The sequence below is a fragment of the Psammomys obesus genome, unplaced genomic scaffold (genome assembly GCF_907164565.1).
Source record: "Psammomys obesus unplaced genomic scaffold, mPsaObe1.curated_primary_1811, whole genome shotgun sequence".
NCBI classification, from domain to species: Eukaryota; Metazoa; Chordata; class Mammalia; order Rodentia; family Muridae; genus Psammomys; species Psammomys obesus.
The window spans coordinates 39,289,901-39,310,660 of NW_026587216.1; the positions used below are offsets into that span (position 1 = coordinate 39,289,901).

Here is a 20,760-nt window from a genome sequence, read left to right on the forward strand (position 1 = left end):
CAGGGCAATGTATCCAAAGACTAAGGCAACATTCTGGGTACTCGGAAAATATGAATGAGGAGAGGCATCCACAAACAAGGAAGTGAAAACTCAAAATGTGTGTGCCCTACAAAGATCTGGGCAAACTGTAGGCGAATAGGGTTGGGCCTGGGTCTTGGAGTTAATTACAGAATTAAGACTGAATAGTCTTCAGTCCCCTTTCTGATTGCTCTGAGACTCCAGAGCAAAATTCTCAGAGGGCACTTCATTTCTGAGAGATGACAGATTTTATTTTGGCAATGCCTGTGAGGAAATATCAACGTCCTACTAGGAAAAAATTGCTACATAAAATAAAATTAGGCATATCTGTTATTCTCATCCTCAGTGTGAGGATCTCAAATCTCAACAGAAGGGCTGAGGAGTTAAAAATTTTTACAGTGCCTATTTTTAAGAACTATAATGACCATGCTACATTACACTGTTATTAATAAAAAAAAACACAATACGGCAATCCCCAAAGGACCAGCACATACTATAATAAAATGCTAATGCTTTGTCCATTCTGTGCTAGGTCCTGCTCTAAGTTCTTTAAATGTATACCTTCTCCACAGAATCTGAGAAACTTTGGTTCTGCCATCTTAACATACAAATGGACAACCCGAAGCACAGAGAAATTTAAGACAATGAAACAACCCTGACCATGTAAGAGCTGGTCAACTCAGACACAATCTTCTGAGCCTGTAGTCCGCCTCTCAAGATGACACCTGTCCTGAGAACTGTCAAAAACAAACAAACAAACAAACAAACAATCAAACAAACACTATCATGATAGCATTCTTTCCTCAAGGCAGCAGAATCACATGAAAAACCATGCTCAGCACAGTATCATAGACAGCATTAGGCAAAGAACAATCCACTTCTCTTGGACAACCTCTTCCAACTCCATGATGTATGAGCACTTGAAGTCTAGACTATGGAATTTGCATAGTTGTCCTATCTCAGCTGTCTCGGAAGGAGAACAGAGCCAGGACATAGTCCTAACTATGTAAGCCAATGAACGGGTTAATGTCCGCATAGAATCAGAGATATTTTTCCCTTACTAAAGGAGCTAGGTTTACTCTGCCTTAGTTCCAAAATTTGCTTTAACTCTCTTGGCTATGAGACTTGTTTCTTTGGCCATTTGGCATCTTCCCTCACTTTAAGGTGAGATTCAGCAAAAAGCATACTATTCAGTGACTAAAATGAAGGGAAACATTGCTTCAAAGAGTAGGAAAGTATAAGGATTAAAGTGGAAAATTGCACCTGCGTCTTGACGCAGTATCAAAAAGGGAGTGTGTGTTGTGCTGGCTGAGGCCTGCTTATCTGGGCTATGCTTTCCTCCGAGGGCCTCTTTCATGGCGTGATTTTCACAACTGTCCTTATGATAAAAATGATTCCTGTGTTGGAGAGTGTTTTACTCTGAAGAGCAATGATATCAGACTGTAAATCTACAGAAAGCTGAAGGGAAGAAAGTTTAGTGTCACTGCCCATGGCCCTCTCCCCTGTGCCCTCCTCACCAATTTCCTTTTGCTCTCTCGTCCTGTGATAATTACATTTTGCCGTTACTACTAATGGGTCTTGCGGTACAGTCAGCCACTTACAAATTCACGTTTGTATTTGCATTTCTGTTCACAAGACAAGTTAGTCTGATATTCTGATACTTGCAATATCAAGGAATTCTTGTGAAGGAAGCTATTGGGAAGCTGCCAGAGGCTGAAGCAATAAGAAAGACAGAGAGATGGCTGGTACCCTTTTCTTAAAAGCAACTGTGTGCCCAGGCACATACACACTAGCATGCTCTCCACGAAGCCCTCTTAGTGTGTGTATGTATGTGTGTGTGTGTGTGTGTGTTTGTCAGGGGAGGGATGCTTGGAATTTTGTGTGGCATCACGTGTGGCTACTATTCAGATGTTAGAGGAAAATAATATGTATATATATTATAATTTTTATTTTTATATTAATCACAGGTTATTTACTGTGATTCCAGCTGTAGCCCCCTCTCTCATTCCCACCCAATCCCACCCTTCCTCCCTCTTCTCCTCCCTGCCCTTTTCCAAGTCCACTGATAGGGGAGGTCCTCCTCCCCTTCCATCTGACCCTAGCTTATCAGGTATCTTCAGGACTGGCTGCAATGTCCTCCTCTGTGGCTTGGCAACGCTGCTCCTCCCTCAGGGGGTGGAAAGGTCAAAGAGTCAGCCATTAAGTTCATGTCAGAAATAATCCCTGTTCCCATTACTAGGAACCCACTTGGATACTGAGCTACCATGGGCTACATCCGAGCGGGGGTTCTAGGTTATATCCATACATGGTCCTTGGTTGGAGAAACAGTCTCATAAAGACATAATTTTCAAAGCTCATCTTTGATTAACACAGAAAAGGGCAAGAGAGCAAAAGGGGAGATGGGGCAAATGACGAGAGAGAGAGAGAGAGAGAGGACAAAAGACTAGCTTCTTAGCAGGGTAGGTGGTAGTTGTGAGGGAAGATGTTGGAGGAATTGAATCTTGTGTCTGGTTGCCTCCTGGGGTTAGACAGGAAGGGGGTTTAGATTGAGTTACAGGGCATCCATTTAAGTAACTCAGATAAAATCACCAGGGAAGAAGCTGAAGGGCTCCAAACATACCTATGTTCAATTGCTGTTTTAGAGACAATGAAGAGAGAGTGCATTTAGCTTTCTTCTGACTTACCTTAAAATGAAGCTTTCGGTTGGCATAATGGCCTAAAAGGCATCTCTTTGTTCATCAGATCTTAACAAAAAATATTGAACTATGAGTAGCCATCCAATTTCCCTGCATAAAATACTCCCTGCAGAAATCTTTACATCTGGTATAAAATGTCAGTCAGCATTTTTTTGCTCAGACTGCCTGAGACCCCTAAAATGATTATACCAGCATTTCTCGGTGAGAAGCAAGGGAATTGGTATTTTAGAAAATCTTTCCTTGTATGAAAGCAGAGCCAAGAACTACTTCCCTAAGTAGTTTTTCCCTATAGAAAAACAGATGAGGAAATGAAACAATCAAAGAGTATGTAACAATGGGAATCTCTTGGGCACCCTTAAGATGTGTATAGATAGATGTGTTATAGTCAGGGCAATATAATAAAAATTCCTACCAAACCCCAATGATAATCTTTTGTATATCACTAATTAGTTAAAAAGCAGTGCATAATTAATTTCCATTTGGCATCACCTCTCCCTAGGAAACCTACCAATATGGTGCTCTCTGGAAGTTTCTATGTGAATTGATTTTCTTTTTCCCCAGATAAAACATCCATTCATTTGGCAGCCGTGGAGTACCTCCCATGTGTAAGGCACAGTGCCAGAACCCAGACAGATGACTGCTCTGTACTCAGGGGGTTTGCCTGCTAATGGCAAAGGCAGTCACACAAACAACACCCCATCTGTCCACGCTCTGGCCGTTATGAGGTGAAAACCCAACAGATCTGGCCGCTTACCGTCTATAAGCTAGAGGGAGAGGTAGCCAAGAATGCTGTTAGATTGCTACATAGGAAGCCATTTTGGAGGTGGTCCCATCTCCTCCAGTGGAGGAGGACCAAATCTAGATAGTCAGAGCTTTCAAGGCACACACTAAAAAGCTTCTTTTTTAGAGTCTGTCTCTGTGTCCCTGTGTCTCTGTCTCTGTTTCCCTCCTTACCCTAGTCTATGTGTGCCTTCTGCTTTTGTTTTTTTGTTTTTGTTTTCCATTAGACACTGAGCCTGAGTGCTGAGAACATTTTTTATTTCCCAACTGTAGTCAGTAAGAAACAATTTGATGTGATTTGCAATTTTAGTGTAATTGATCCCAAGCTCTCCTGGCTTGAAAATGCCAAAGAGAAAAATTATGTAAATAAGCCTACATGCATTACAGTTACCCACAGGAATGATCACTGTTGGGGAGTCATAGCCTCCAGAATCCTGGGTGCTCCCCAAGCATAGCACTGTGTGCTATCTACCAGTCACATTTGAACCCCAGTCCATCCCAAACCCCATCATCGATTGATTTGGCATGCAAGGAATTTTTCAGGAATGTTTGACTTTAATAAATGTGTAATAAATGTTTGACTAATAAATGTGTAGAATAGAAAATTAAGCAGAATTCCTTAAGAGGTTGTCCCTGTCTACTTGCTGTCCTCCTGAGGGTTTTTTGATCACTGAATAGAGCGACACGCCCCATGTGGGCCATTGCTTATCTCCTTCTATAGAGCACTCCTTAGCATCTCTCACCTGGTAATTTTGATTCAGTTCCTCTCTGTCTCCAGTGAGCTGTTCCTCTTGAAAGTCCATACTTGGCATTATCTGACGCTGCACTGGAACATAATTTTCTCTTCATTGTAAAGTACCATGGTAGTGCATCACAAGGGGGTAACCACTTCAACAAACCATTAGAAGACCATTGCCTCCGAATGTGGTTTTTATTACTCCAAAGATAAGCTTGTACTGTTATCTACCATCTTGTTAAATGCACATATACTTTGAAATAATTTTCAGACTCCAGGCAGTTTAAACTTTTTTCTCTTTTCCTGTCTTCTAACAGACTGGTTTTGCTTGTGCATGTGGAAATGAAGGCAAAGCACAAATGCACAGTTCCCACGTAGAGGACACAGAAGTGAGTGGGGTCTTTAGTGCACTGGTGTTTCCCAGTCACCCTCACTGTGATGGTGCACCGCCTCCAGCACTGGCTATTTTCTGTGATGCTCCCACACAACAGCTCAGGCTGTTGAATGAATAGCAATGATGCCTCACTCCTCTGATAGGCAGTGTGCGCTTTGCAAGCTGAGGGAAGTTTCTAAAACTCATTATAATGAGCAGGGGTGTTGGAAGAACATGGTGAATGTTTTTATCTGTCACAGGAGGGTATGGCTACTTAATATGGCTATGAGGACATTACCCATATAGAACACACTCACGCATTAATAAACGGTTTGTAATTGAACTATGCTGGACTCCAGTGAAGGTTCCAGGTTTGCTGGATGCTTTCAGTCTCCTTAAGATTGAAAGAGGAAACATCAGATTAAGCAGGCCAGTGCAAGGAAATAGCCAGAGCAAGTAACCCTGACCAGGAACCCTTTTTGAACTTGTGAGCCTGAATTTTGTTTTATTTTTCTGCATACAATACTTTTGTAGCCAGAGAAAATTAATGAGGTGATCCCAACTCGCTTCTCTATATGGTTAGTACAGTTGTCTATGAAAACTTCTTCCTGTACAAGACAGGACAATCCAGGACCAGAGGGAACTGTAACCACACCAGTTATCATTGCAAAAGTCTCTGAAAGAAAACTTCTGTTGAGACCATGAGTCAAAATGTCAGCATGATTAAAATGGAGCCATTAAGGTGGAGCCATAGCTGGGTACGGTGGCTCATAGGTGTAGTTCCATCATTTAAGAGGCTAAAGCAGGAATCTCATGATTTCCACACCAGTGTGGGCTCCAGGGTAACACCGTGTCTCTCAAAATCCCCTAAGTAACACACAAAACAAAACAACACTGAGGCTTCGAAAGGAGGTGGACGTTGCCTGATAAAATAAATGACTTAAATAAGATGTGGAGTCTCACAGCATAACAACCAGGGTTTTGCAGAATAAGAAGCAAAAATATGCGCATGCATGTTTTCCAAGGGCAAGAAGGAAAGAACTGCCAGCTGTGGCCTTTACAACTATGTGAGTGCTTCTCAAACATGAGAGGAAATGCAGGTATTCTCAACAAACATGTGGTGAGAATTCCAAATTTTTTTTTTCTTTAAAAGCACAGAAATACTATAAGACTATGTTTTCATTTTAATCCCAGGTGTGGGGATATGGGGCTGCTTCAGATTGTCTGCAGCAGCTGACTATGATTTGCCTCGTGCTCTAGCGGAGGGGTGTTTTTGCCAGCTGCAGTTTGTTTCTGTGATTATATGACATTTAGCATTCTGCAAACTTTTCAGAGGGTATATAAATGCTAGAGCTCCAGCAGGCAAAGTCTGTGGTTGGTGGCCGTTCAGGGGGTTGGTTGTCATTTGTTAGCAGTCGTGATCAAAGAAGAAATAAGAAGAAAGAAATTAGATTCAGGTACCTCTAAATCTCTCTTTTCAAGCTGTGCTTTCTTTCCTATCTCATGATAGTGGGTAAAACCAGGGTGGATAAAGGGTAGGGAAAGAAGAACCCACAAAGTAGCAAAGACCAGCTACAAGCACAGAAGAAACAAGAAGAAAGAAATTAGATTCAGGGATCTCTCTCTTTCTCCTCTCTATCCTTCTATCTCTCCTATCTAGTGATAGGGGGTGAAACTGGAGGGAATAAAGAATGGGAAAAAGAAGAACTCACAAAGTAGCAAAGACAAGTTACACAAACAACGACTGAAACTTTGCTCCTGGGAGATATACTATTAAAAAACTGGCTCAAGAAATTTAATCCAACAGAAAGTAAGTAATAGAAAAGAGAGAATCGTGAGGCTTCAGTAAGATAGGACATGGAAAAGCAGAAGCAGGACACAGACAGAAGACTGGTTTTTATTTCATGAGCTTTAGAACTCATAGCACATGAGTGATTCAAATTTTTGTATTATCTGATAGTCCAGATAACTATAGCTAAAAGAGGTGAAAACAAGGGAGGGATACTTTCTGGGGGGACTCACATTCACTCCCCCTTTTATTAAATCTGAATACACCTGTCCATCCCTCTACTCCTTCCAGTTCCTCCCAACCTCCCATCCTATCTGGATCCACCCCCTTTCTGCTTCTCATTAGAAAAGAACAGGCTTCTAAGAGAGAGCAACCAAACATGACAAAATAAATTATAATAAGATAAAACAAAAACCATTATATTCAAGTTGGACAAGCCAAGCAAACAGAAAAGTAAAAGGGCCCCAAGATCTGGCACAAGAATCAGGGACCCACTCGTTCTTACATTCATGAGTTCTATAAAAACTCTAAACTGGAAGCTATAATATACATGCAGGTGACCTAGTGTCAACCTATGTCGGCCCTGTGATTGCTGTCTCCGTCTCATGGCAGTTCAGTGTCCAAGTGGGTTCCATTGTAAGAGGAACAGGGACTGTCTCTGACATGAACTGATTGGCCTGCTCTTTAATTACCTCCCCCTGAGGGGGGAGCAGCATTACTAGGCCACAGAAAAAGACAATGTAGCCACTCCTGATGAGACCTAATTGACTAGGATCAGAGGGAAGGAAAAGAAGTCCTCCCCTATCAGTGGACTTGGGGAAGGGCATGCATGCAGAGTGGGGAGGAAGGAAGGGATTGGGACGGGAGGAGGGAGGGAACCACAGGGGGGAATACAAAGTGAATAAAGTGTAATTAATAAAGAAAAAAAAACAACATGTAAAGTAGAGAGTGACACTTGACTTCTTCCTCTGACCTCCACATAAGCATAAAAACATACACACACACATGTGCTAATATCACACACACACACACACACACACACACACACACACACACACATACACACACAGGCTGATAAGACACAAACAGCGTGGGATTCTAATGTGAAAGGTAAGAAAGGATGTGAAGACAAAATTCTAAGTTCCCTCAAGAAACTAAAGGGGAGAATGGAGTAAACTGAACCCGAGAAAGCAGAGGAAATGTGATGATTTAAAACCCCTCTTGAAATTAAAAATAAATACTAGAAAGACCAATGCAAAAAGGTAGCTTTAAAGGGTAATCAAATTGGAGCTGGAGAGATGGCTCTGCAGTTTACTAGTTCCTCTTCTAGAGAATTGAGATTTGGTTTCCAGCTTCTACATGGACGTTCACAACCATTACTAATTCCAGCTCCAGAGGATCTGGTGTCCTCTTCTGACCCCTGAGGGTAACAGCCAAGCGACTGATGCACAGACATACATTCAGGCAAAACGCTCAAGAGCATAAAATAAAAATAAATGCCATTATAGAATGTAAAGTAAGAAGGCAGTGAGGTAACACTGCACATCTATGAGAGGGTCTAAAACAAAACATATTAGGCTGAGGCTATATCTCAGTGTCAGATGCTCTGGTTTCAACGTTGAGGACCCAGCTCCAGGAAGAAGGAAGGACAGAACCAGTGACACATACTGGTGAAGGTGTACCAGAACCAGGCAACGGGGAGATGTTGAACGCTCTTTCATTCCTAAAAAGCAGCCTGGCAGTTTCTTAAGTGTAATAAAGATTCAAATGGTATAAGACACAAGGTTTTTACTCTTGGGCATATATCTCAGATAGGTTAAAATATGTGTTCATGTTAAGCCTCTGTACAGTCAGTCAGCTTTGTTTGTAACAATCCCAAATTAAATCATCTCAGTCCCTGTCTACAGGCTTAATGATTAAACTCCTTGCCCACTAGTAGCACTGAGCACGACTCAGAAATAAAAGGAACAAGCTGTTACATTCCCACCAAAGTACCAGCATGGATGGAGTTTAAGTAACTATGCTGGGTGCAAGAAAAAGCCAATTTAAAAAAGTGTTAGTGACCTTTTATTCATATGATATGTCAAGAATGACACCGCTTTAGAAATGAAGGGCAGATTATAATTACCAGGCTTTATGGGATGGAGAGAAGAGGTTAGCGAATGACAGAGTATAGAACCTGGTTTGTGAGTTTGTTCAGTATGCTCACTGGGCTGGTGAAGGCAGGCCCACTCATGTCAGATAAGGGTGTATTAAATGAAACATATGCACATTCAAATGAGTACAAGTGCATGTGAGCCCATAATTATGTCAGTTAAAAATATTTTCCCCTGACCTTTTTACTCCCATTCATGCCCATAACAGCTTCATATTGCACCCGTTTAGGCTAAGCTTTGATACTGCCTTTGACTTCCTTAGCTAGAGTTCTTGCAACAGATACCCACTATTTGGGATAAGGCAATGAATTCAAGCACTGACCCACCACCATCTAAATAGAAAACATTCTTCCAGAAAGAGTGAACCTGAACGTATGCTAGCCCCTAGAATCCACCGTAGCTTAAGATGATCAAGTTCAGGGACATCAAAAGAGAACGAGCCAATCCAAAAATTAAGGACACCCTATAGAGAGCACGATGAAAAGGTTGTGTTTTCGTTCAACTTCCGCTTAGTGTGCACACAGCCACGCACATGCAGGATAGATACCCTGGGCAACTCTACAAAATGTTGACAGTTTTTGAATCAAATGCTAACCGTATTGTTGTACTATTCTTTCAACTTTTCTGTTTGCCTGGACATTTTCTTAATAAAAAAGTTGGCAGGAACAAACCCTGCTGCCTAGCTGGGGATTACATGATCTTTTCTGTCCCTTCCCATAGTGATATTCAGACATTGAAGTTCAAATCTTGGCTCTGGTATTTATTAGCTGTGTCCTCTGGGCCTTAGCTTTTCTCATGTATAAAGATGAAAGCTTTAGGAGCGCTCCAAAATTCTGTATATCTTAAGGTCACCAGAGAAATCGATTTGAAATCTCTGGCTAACCTGTTCACGTTATGAACAGCTCTTTGTGACAGTCCATTTTTGCTTCCAATCTGTACCTCTCAAACAGTAATTTAAGAACTTCCTTCTTTTCAAGCCAAAAATGGAAGAAGGAAGAAGAGTAAGTAATCTTCAGATGCTTGGAAATCATTCTCCTCTCCCTGCTACCTGCTTCCTTCCAAAGTCGGATGCTGTCAGCCAGTCACATCACTGTGAGGCATCACAATGCCGTGTGCCAGCTCCGTTTGCCTTTTCACTGTCCATAGTCAGCTATATTTTACTTTCCTCTAAATCTTTCCCCAAGTATGTCAGTCAAAGCCTAGTTAATCCTAACTAATTTACCTCCATTGCTTCTGAACTGCCCATTGGAAGTTCTCCAGGTATAAGTCCATATTTGTTTATGACTCCAGGCATGCTAATTTATTATTTTCCAAAGCATGGTTATGCAGATTACACCAAAGAATGTGATCGTCCTGTATGGCCATAATACAAAATCCATGGATGCTAAAGCCACTGTGAAACAGTGGCATAGAATTTGCATATGGCCCCTGTGCATCCTCTCAGGTCTTTATGTCATCCCTTAATTGATTCTAATACTGAGTGCAATGTAAACGCTATGGAGATGGGTATGTACTTTATTGTTTATGGAACCATGACAAAGAAAAGAGAGTACATACTCGGTGCAGATGTATTTCTTTCTCTTTTTTGAACAGCTTCACTCTGTAATTGGCTGAATTAAAGACGTGGAATCTTTAAATAACTCTAGATTCTGCTTTCTACGTTTGTTTCATGTAACCTTGAAATTTTGTGTTGTTATAATTTAAAGCTCTAAGGCCTTTCACTTATATTCCTTCTTAAAGACATATCACATTTAGGGGTTTACATTTTCCAAAATTATGTTTCTGTTACAAAAATAATTCACAAGTTTTGCCTTGAAAAATGTTTTCATTTGCTGATTGTTGTTTACTGCAACAATTCACATGATCATAATTTGAAGGACTAAGTCACAAAGTGTCTTCTTGTAGCCTGGTCAAGTTGACCACATAGGATTAAGCTCAGAGACTGTACGACCAGTATCTATGGAAGAATTAAGAGGTAAAAATAATTTGGTTCCATAAAGCAAATAATAAGCGGTCTCTCTGATTAACAATACCAGAAAATACTGCAAAGATTGATGGAGATAAGAACTTTTAACTCAGATAAACATCACTTCCCTAAGTCAGAAATAAGCTCTGTACCTTACTCAGTACATACAATTAACCTGTGATAATCCATCCTTCATCACCAGCAGTAACCAAATGCCCAGTATGCTGTGTTTTGTCCTATGTGCCAGCTGGCCCTGTAAGACCTTAGGGTTGCTAAGGACAGTTGTTAAGTCTTGTTTCCAGAACTAAATGGCCTTTGGTCTTCTGGTTTACAGCGACTATCTATGGGCCTGCACTTCAACGTGGGAAGGACATATTTCCCCCACTTTGAGACATCTGGCCAAGCAGCAGAGCTAGTATGGACAGGCCTGGAGGAGCTGGAAGAGAAAAGCTGCTGTGCACTGAGATGTAGAGGAAATAATGGGACACCAGGTCCATCTCTAGAAGAAGCATTTCTCTCTCTTGCTGCTCTCAGAGTGAGGCATGTTGTGGGTGGGTGAAGAGAAGACACTAGTCACCACTAAAAGGTAAATATAAGCTATACTTGTCCTCATTCTTAGCTCCCACTGGGAAAAGCATCCCAGAGTCAGAGTTAAGACACATCTTACATCTGAGAGGTGGAGGTTAGCAGGCAACCAAGAGAAGAAATCTAGCTGGAGAGACAAACTTAGCTAATGTCAATGTCTTGTCTAGCTGGACCCTGCTTATTCCTTGACTTCAGAGAAAAAGATTGCTGGGAGCCTGTGGCTGTAAACTGCTTAGGAGTGTTAAGACATATTGGAGAGGGAAGCCTGAAGGTGGAGCCTCACAGCCTGCTCATGAGATCTCTGGTGCACAGGTGTATAGCGTCATTGCTCATTAGGCCAACCTCCCGGCACTTGTGTGTTATATTCACTGCAGTGGGTGGCTGTGAGAGCGAATAAAATGGGGTGTGTGGGACATGGGGTACATGGTACCTGGTACACACCAGCTAATCCTTAGATATCATCTTTGATCCTTTCTTCTAAGGCCAGCTAAATGAAATTCACCCAGCATGGAGGCATATCTGGGGTTTATACAATCACTGCTGTTTTAAGATGGCTCTGCTCTAATCTGGTGCCTTGCACAGTGAAAGAAAATGACCTGTGAAGGTTTCAAAATTAGCTTGGAGGGCAAAAAGAAAAGTGATTTTCTTCCTCTTGGTGGTTTTGCACTAGGTGGAAATAAGAAGCAATTCAAGGTATCTAGTGTGGAACATCAGAGCTCTTCCAGTGATTCCTGAAAAGGCTGTGATTTTTCCTTAAGCACTAAATAATGAATGCCACAGTTGTCTGTCTTTGAAAACCTCATTCTGGTTCCTAATGATGACAAATGAGTTAGCAAAGCATCCAAAAATGAGCAGAAGTGAGTGTGTCTGTTCAATGAGTGTGTAATAGCAAAGGGAAAGCTCGGCCTATGTGACGGTGTCCTTGTCATTTATTTCACGCATATAACCCCAAACTACTTCAGTCAACCAAGTTATTCAACATATGCTCTCCAAGCCTTACAGAGACTCAACCCTTACCGGTCCCAGAGACTGATTTAACTGATGACCTTGGACCTAGACAAGGCTCTTTAGGCCAACCAGATGCATCAACTCTTTCCTGGTGTTGGTTGCTAGAGAAAGCCGTTTGGGGTAATGGCGGACAGAACGATTCCTTCTCTGCTGTTTGCAGCCTATGAGGGATATCCTGGTGGCACCCACCAGAAAAAGAACTTCTCTGCTTCCATCCAGGCCAACTTGCCCGTTTAGGGCTATTTATTTACATGGCTTGTGCCAGGGACTTGTCTAGTTAACATTCATTTATTGTACTCTAAAAAAGAAATTCACCAGACAGTTGTTAAGTGTGGCAACAAAGACTGTGCAAGACTACTGTAGTAGGGGTCAAAGCTATTATAATAGGAGAGAAAGATTGAATTTGACCCTGAAAGCAACAAGGACAAGTGAAGATTTGTATACAGCAGCACAGTGAAGAAGTAGATGAACAGTTACTAAGGAGAACTTGGTTAGGGGTTCAAAAAGGGAGTGAAAAACAATCGGAATTCCATTAGCTGTAAACAGTAAAGAGTTTTTTCAGAAAACAGCTTTTCAGAATTCTTCATAAAAATTGGTGCTGAAGTCAGAGTTCACAGATCAAAATAAGGCTTAGAGGGGCATCAAGGTGGGATTTCTGGTGAACAGAAGTATGAGTTCCTGAATAGGAAAGCCTGCTTAGGACAGTGAAACTTTGTCAAGAGAGGTCCTCCCCTATCAGTGGACTTGGAAAGGGGCAGGGAGAAGACCAGGGAGGGAGTGTGGGGTTGGGGAGGGAATGAGGGAGTGGGATACAGCTGGGACACAGAGTTAACAAAATGTAACTAAAAAGAAAAAAATAATAAAAAAATAAAAAATAAAAAAATAAAAAAAAAAGAGATGCGATAAGAAAGAGTACCACAGAAAAAGAGAATGCTCTAAATGGGTAGGAAGAAAGAGAAGAAATGGCCTTGGTTCCACGCATTTTTCAGCTTCCTGTTGTAGTTAATATTTTTCCCCAAATTGTTCTCTGAGTCCCAGGCATACTAGACATGGAGCCATGATCCTTGGTCCAGTTGTGCAATGAATTGTTCTTACAGTTTCATTGAGCTTATCTGGAAATGCACTTCACCGCATTATCTAAGATAAGAGTTTGCTAACATTTGGGATCTTTTTCCGGATTTATTGCACTTTGCAGGTAATTATTCATTACTGGCTTCAGCCAAACGAATGCTGGTAGCATTCTTTAGTGTTGTGAAAACCATCAATGCCCCTTTTCTCTGTGCACACAGCAGCAGATAAGGCCTAAATGGGGAGGGGGAGGGGAAGTCTAGCTCCTTGTAAGAGTCACTGTAACTGTAAATTTTCAACTGCTTCATTCTATTTTAATTGCAAAGTTATTCCGTAAGAACCAATCTGAATCATGACCTTCAACCCCTGTGCTTCCCCAGTCCTGGAGGTTTCTGCAGTCAGCAGTTACTTACCGTGTTTAGGCATTTAGTTATATGTTGCCTCAGAATTATAGAGAATTATACAGATCTTAGAGCAATCAATGACTGCTGAATGCAAAGGAGGAGACACAAAGGTCTAGCGGTCTCTCCTGGGAATGTGCTGCCTGAACAGAGTTTGGAAAATTATCCCTGTGGATTGATTAACAGAGATGAAACAGGCGATGACTCATCAACTTCAGTGATTAAGGATTAAAACAGGAACAAAAATTTGAGATAGAATTTTCCAGAGGTAGAACATTAAATGTTTTTTTTTTTTCTCTTTGGACACTAAAGTATTTCTAAAGTAGGTCCTGTTTTTTAGTGTTGTCCAGTTGTTAACAATCTCTAAGATTTTGTTAAGTAGAGGCACCCAATTTCCTCTACAGCAAAACCCCAAGTCAAATGCTGAACTTTCCTGTTTCTGAGAATTTAAGATGTATATGTATTTACATGCATACACAATGCATTCTCCAAGTTCTGTTTTGCTATACAGGGTGTGGGATATTTGGGACCTATTTTGAAGATAAATAAGATAAATGTTGCTGATGCTTCACAATGTCCCCTGCAATATAAATGGCAGTCATATATAATAACTGCTAGCTCTGATTTCTTAGAGAACTTCCAAATGATAATCTGTGATAATCCAAGTGATAATCTAATTAAATGAAAGAAACCAGTGTTGTCTTTAGCCACTCTCATAAAATAATTCCCCAGGGAGGCATCAAAACTTCCATGGGGAAAGTTACACGGTGGGACAAAATGAACTGACCCCACACCTGGGGTAAGAATCGATCGCCAATCCTTTATTTTTTGTTTTCTGTTGTTGACACTACAGAGATTGCACATGGTAGACAATGAACAGAAACAGAAACCTGAATTCTTCCAGATGTCTACTGACCTCCTCCAAGTATGCAGCCCTCCCACACACAATTAAAATCGACTGACAAACAAATACTGCAAATTTAAAAGGTTGAATTGTCGCTCTTCCTCTTCCTTACCTGCTTGGCTCAGCTGGGTGTGGTGGGCACCTATGATTCTTTGTTACAGTAAAGCTAAGACTTCCATATCTTTACCTTAATGTAAACAGGCAGATTGTTTACATCTGTGTCTGCCCATTGGGTCTCATAGTCACAGCACTCTGGGTTCTACCCCTTTACCATATTTCCAGTTAAAAGTAGCTTCCACATGAAGCTTGAGCTGCCATTGACTACATCTATGTAGGGGACCTACGTACAGTCCATGCATGGTCCTTGGTTGGTGCTTCAGTCTCCACAAGCCCCTCTGGGACTTGGTTAGTTGGCCCTTGTTGGTCTTGTGGAGCTCCTATCACCCCCAGGTCCTTCCTATCCTTCCTTCCACTTTTCCACAAGACCCCCTATGCTTTGCCCAATGTTTGGCTGTGAGTCTCAGCATCTGTTCTGATCTACTCCTGGGTGAAGTTTCTCAGAGGACAGCTATGCTAGGCTCCAATCTGCAAACATAGCAGAATAATGTTAATAGTGACAGGGGTTGGCTCTCTCCCATGGGGTAGGTCTCAGGTTGGGCCAGGCATTGGTTGGACATTCCCTCAATCTCTGCTCTATCTTTATCCTTGAACATCTTGTTGGCAGGGTAAATTTTGTGTCAAAGTTTTTGTGAGTGCGGTGTTCTTCTCCCTGCACTAGAATCCTGTCTAGTTAGAGGTGGCCTCTTCAGTCTCCATGCCCCCCGCTACTAGGAGTCTCAGGTAAAGTCACCCCCATATCCTCGAAGAAGCGTGCCCTGTCTTAGGTCTCCAGCTTGTCACAGAGAAACTCTCTGCCCATCATTTTTCTTCTCTCTGCAGGCCCTCTGTCCTCCCTTCCTCCTCTCCCCAGGTCTGGTTTCCACCTCATTTCTCTCTGCACTCCCTCTCCTGTCTTGTCCCCTTTTTTCAGCCACTTCTGCTGTCTATTCTATTTCCCATTCTCAGTGAGATATAAGCATCTTCCCTTAGGTCTTCCTTGTTACTGACCTTCGCTGGGTCTGTGAATTCTACTCTGTTTATTTTGTACTCATATGGCTAAAATCCACTTGTAAGCGAGTACATACCATGTGTGTCTTTCTGGGTCTGTGTTACCTCACTCAGGATGATCTTTTCTAGGTTCATCTACTTGCCTGCAAATTGCATGATTTCCTTGGGAGCCTTGTAGGTCTCTAGAAAGGGGAATGGGGGTTGTCTCTGACATGGACCCTGTTGCCAGCTTTTTAATCACTTCCCCAGGTGGGGCTGGAGAAGAGGATGCACTCAGTCCTGATGTGACTGGATGAGCTGGGGTGGATGAGTGGTGGGCTCCCCTTTTTGAGGAATAGAGGAGGGAGGATGTACAAAGAGGGAAGGTAGAGAGGAGGGAGGGGGCTATGATTGCAATGTAAAGTGAATAAATAAATGAATTAATTTTAAAAATAGCTTCCATTCTTGAGGTGATGGTGGAGTTTGCAAAAGACCTTATTTCTCTGAGCTATGAAAGCACATGCACTCTGGTTTCAGGTAATAGCAAAGCAGGAGTGACAGTTGTTATTTGTGAAATAATAAGCTTTAGGAGTGACCAAGACAAAGAATTCTTCCCATCAGACTTACTTCCTGGCACCTTAACTCTGAAACAGTGTGCTCCGAGGCCAGCATCTCTCTGAGCCTGAGAGATGTAAAGGTCACACACATCTCAAGGTGTCTTGAAGAAGTGTCACCAAAGAGAGACAGCAGGCAGAAAACAGCAATTTAAAAAGCACCAAACTAATGGCATTCCATTCAAAGAAGATGGTGAATCTAGTTCCTTGTTGTAAATGTCTGAATACTGTCCTGTGATTTCACCTTGCTGTCTCTCCTGAATATAATTGATGGCTGCTGATTCTGTGGTTTGTGATTAAGAAGGCTAGATGTCTTAAAAAGGAGAAATGACAGACTGATTTTGTAAACTGTAATCAGATAGCAGAGTCTCTAAGTTCAACCTCTATTCTTACAGCGGGAATTACAGTTTGGAGGGCTCAGATATTTAGTGATAGACAACTAATTTTAGAACCTAAATTCCTCTTGATGTTTGTGATTCTTCCAGAATGTATTGATCTCTTTACTAAAAGCAAAGTTTTGGAGTTCTTGTTGTCAGTAGGCAATGTTCTGAACTAATTAAAATTATGAGCTATGGTATATTCTCAACTCATCACTGGTGTACCTTCCATGACAGTTTGCACTATCGGTCGTTTTTCCTAACTCACAATTTAATTTGGGTTGCCTTGCATGCTATTTTCAGAATTGGTTACATTAAAAAACTACTTCCTGACTGTAAGTGGCTACAGAGTGTCACTAAGAGGGAAGGGTCTCAGAGTGCAAAATCATTCAAAGCACCGTGGTACCAACAGATGATGTTTTCTTCACTTGTCTTCTCATTTATTATAAGGTTTCTTAACTTGAAAGTCATTTTATGGCTCTGAGTCAGATCAACCCTGGAAAAAGAATATTCTGTTTTAAGGCATGACGAGCAAATTATCATAAATACAATGCAAGGCCTGTAAATGCACACTGAATTCCACTTGTGCCCACATGAGGGGGAGAGAGTGATGTTTGTGACCCCAATCTAGTAGATACAATACCGGCTGCATATCTATTGCTCAGGAAAGTTTTACATAATGTCAGTGAAGAAGTATGTAAACCTAATGGTGGTGGTGATGGTGTGTGTGTGACAGAGAGAGAGAGAGAGAGAGAAAGAGACAGAGTCAGAGACAGATAGATAGAGACAAGGAGAGAGAGAGAGAGAGAGAGAGCACTCTACTGTGAAATCACTCACAGTCATTGTACAGAAAGGCTAAGGAACTTGGACAGTGGCCAAAGCTTTGGAATAATAAGTGTAGGAAAGCCTTGGTTTGAGAAGCTCTCAGTAGAGGCAGAGTGGCCCAAAAAGAACTAAAAACAGTGCTCATTTAACTATACTAAGTGTTCATTTGCATTCCTGACATTCTTCCTAATTCTTACTTTTATGATACCTCTCAGCCAAGGGAGTTACCAAAATAGACAAGCATGAAATTAATTTTCCATCCTAGTTTAGCAATAAATAGAATGCTCACTCCCATTGAAATTTTTATTTTGTTTTTTTGTTTTTAATTCTTCCTGCTTAATTCTACCTGAGGCGGTAACTCCCATCGTTAGATTCATTTAGGTGTCACGAAGATGTCTTTGGGCGACTACTTTCTCAACAAACAAAATACTATGACATACCAGCCTTCCTGTCTGCAAACATATACTAAGCACTCATTATTAATTGTCCTATAGTAGTTTCCTCACTGACTTCAGTCACCATACACAAACCTTATGCAGACCCAAGTACAGCCTTTTTGAAATCAAAATCAAACCTTAACCATGTCTGTTGGCACGTGCATGTAGTCTCAGCTACTTGAGAACCGGAAATGAGAGGATTGCCTGAACGGAAGCATGTGGATATAGCCAAGCAACTTAAAAATAAGAGAGAGAGAGAGAGAGACTTATAAAAAAGAAAACAAATACAAATCTGAAAGGTCTGATTTCCTTCTTCTGCTGGCACACACAGTGCTCAGTAGCACATTAGTTTGATCCAGGATAGGAAAAGCACTCGAAGACACACATCAGGCACCAGGGGTGAGCATGGAAGGCCTTGAACTGGGAGAGTGCACCTGCCACTGAGTACAGAGTGGGCTAGGTCTATTTTCAGTGTCTTGAAATAAATGGGCATGTCGCTTCACTTGCCTTCTCTCCTTCTGTCACTAGTAATTATTTATTGAGCTTCTACTGTGTGAGGGAACTGGTGAATGCTTGGGATTTAGAGGGAAATACACAAGGCTCCCAACTCAGCTAGAGCTCATAAAGCAGCCTAGGAAGCCCAGTATACTTATGGTACAAAAAGGACAATAAATAACCTCTCTTGAAAACACAATGTCAGCTTATAGTGGCTTTCATCTCCTGTGACAGGAATGCCTCAGGGTGGGTCACATGAATACTAACAGGAATGTAGTGCGCTGCAGCCATTCTGACTCCTTCCTGCCTCCCGGAGCTCCTCTCAGCTTCGCAGTACGACCAGGCGTCCCTCTGTGTAAGGAGTCCTGTGTTTCCTATATATACCATTTCCCTTGATTCTTCCCCCCACCCTTTGGTTTTTTGAGAAAGGGTTTCGAGGGGTATCCCTGGCTGTCCTGGACTCATTTTGTAGACCAGGTTGGCCTCGAACTCACAGAGATGCAACTGCCTCTGCCTCTTTGAGTGCTGGGATTACAGGCATGTACCACCAAGCCTGACTCTTCCTTTGATTCTTATTCCTTGTGTACCAGTCTCCTCCTTCTAACCAGACTTGACCCAGACCCTGCTGGCCTCTGTGTCCCGGCTTACCATCTGGGTCTCTATGGCCCACCTGCTATCATTGTCCTTTTCTTTATGCACTCACGAGGTGCCCCAGCAGGCAGAATGCAGGTGGGTCACAGCACAGTTCTGACTCACGTTTTGATTTTTTTCCGTTGGCACCGTTCCACAGGATCGTGTCCTTTTCCCAAACATGGAGTGATGTTTTCACTGCACTCTTGTTTATGTAGCTCTCTCTGCCCTTTGCTTTCCAAGCCCAGTGTCTAAAGCTCCCCCTTCTTCCTGGACCCGTTAAAGAATTTGTGAAAACGCCCCATCTGAACTGAACTCTTCTTTTAATAACCTCAAGCAGACTGCAAACCACTAGTACTCTCCGTGTGATTCCATTCCACCTCATGCAAAATTAAAAGCCATTGACCATCAGCATCTTCTAAGCATGACTCTGAGCCAGTTGCTCTGTAATAATTTCATCCACTTTATCTCACTCTTTCATAGCAAAGGAGCTAGTTGGAAAGACCTTTCCTCAGAGATGAAGTTAAGCCAGAGAGAGACTTACCAAGCTTAAGAGGCAGAACCATGTCTTGAATCTGAACCTACCAAACTCCAAACATTCTTTAATGATCTTGTTATACTCAATGCCTACTATCGGTGTCCATATACTAGACAAAATGGAAGAAGACTCCTTTAATCCCTTACATCTTCCATACAATAAATCTTCACTACATCTTTGAGCAAAGGCTTTCTGATCTGTTATGCACATCCAGTTTCAGGTTTTCCAATTTTATCTCATATTGCTTTGTTTTGGCTTTTTTTTTTTCCTATGAGTGTCTTTTGCTAGTATATATGGTTTCAGATTTAGTGTTCTTATGGGTTTGATGTTTGTTTGGTGTGTGGCTGTCAGTGTTCATTTTTCATCTTTTTTTAAAAAAATTTATTTATTTTTATTAATTAGAGTTTATTCACTTTGTATCCCCCCCATAAAGCCCTCCCTCCTCCCCTCCTGGTCCCATCCTCCCTCCCCCTACTTCACGCATGCCCCTCCCCAAGTCCACTGATAGGGGAGGTCCTCCTCTCCTTCCTTCTGATCTTAATCTATCAGATCACTTTTTAAAATTCTGTTTTGTTTGATTTGTTTTTGTTGTCTTCCTGTTTGTTTCCTGAAGAGAAAGAGAAGGAAAGGGTATGGAGCTGAGTGGGTGGGAAGATGGGGAGGACTTGAGAGTAGTTACAGGAAGGGAAAACAATCAGAATGTAATGTATGAAAAAAGTTTTAAATTAAGTAAAAAGATGTTGACTAATTGTGCATTGGACTATTGAATAAGAAGGCTGATACACTGATCATGCATTAGGCATATGACTTAAGTCAGTAGGCAAATACACTTAATGTTCACATCCCTCTCTGAAATTCTAGGAAGATTTAGAAGACTAAGGCCAAATGTGACAAAATACTCTATTTTTATTCATTCCACCCAGTTTTCATTTAAGAAGGAGAATTAAGCATAAGCGAAGTTATTATGCACATAAGTACACACACACACACACACACACACGCACACACACACACACATGCACACACGCACTCTTCATTTGTATTCTCATTCTGTAAACAAATGCAGAGAAGACACCAGCAGCTTAGAATTTGAAGTGTTTCATTAAGGATCCTTCTGAATGGCAGATAGCCACCGTACCTTCTGCTGTCTGTAAAGGAGACATACAGCCCACAGGGTGAGTGCAGAAACTTCTCATCCACAGACCCAGAGGGGCTAATTAAAAAGAAGAGATTAAGGGAGAGGGGACACAAGAATCTTCATGGGAAGGGAAAATAGAA

At 41.7% G+C, this 20,760-nt stretch overlaps 1 protein-coding gene across 2 annotated transcripts in view; it reads left to right on the forward strand.

The window, feature by feature from the left end:
* Clvs1 (clavesin 1) overlaps window positions 1–20,760 on the forward strand; it is a 190,437-nt gene that overhangs the window by 49,069 nt on the left and 120,608 nt on the right. The gene's annotated exons all lie outside the window — the stretch shown is intronic.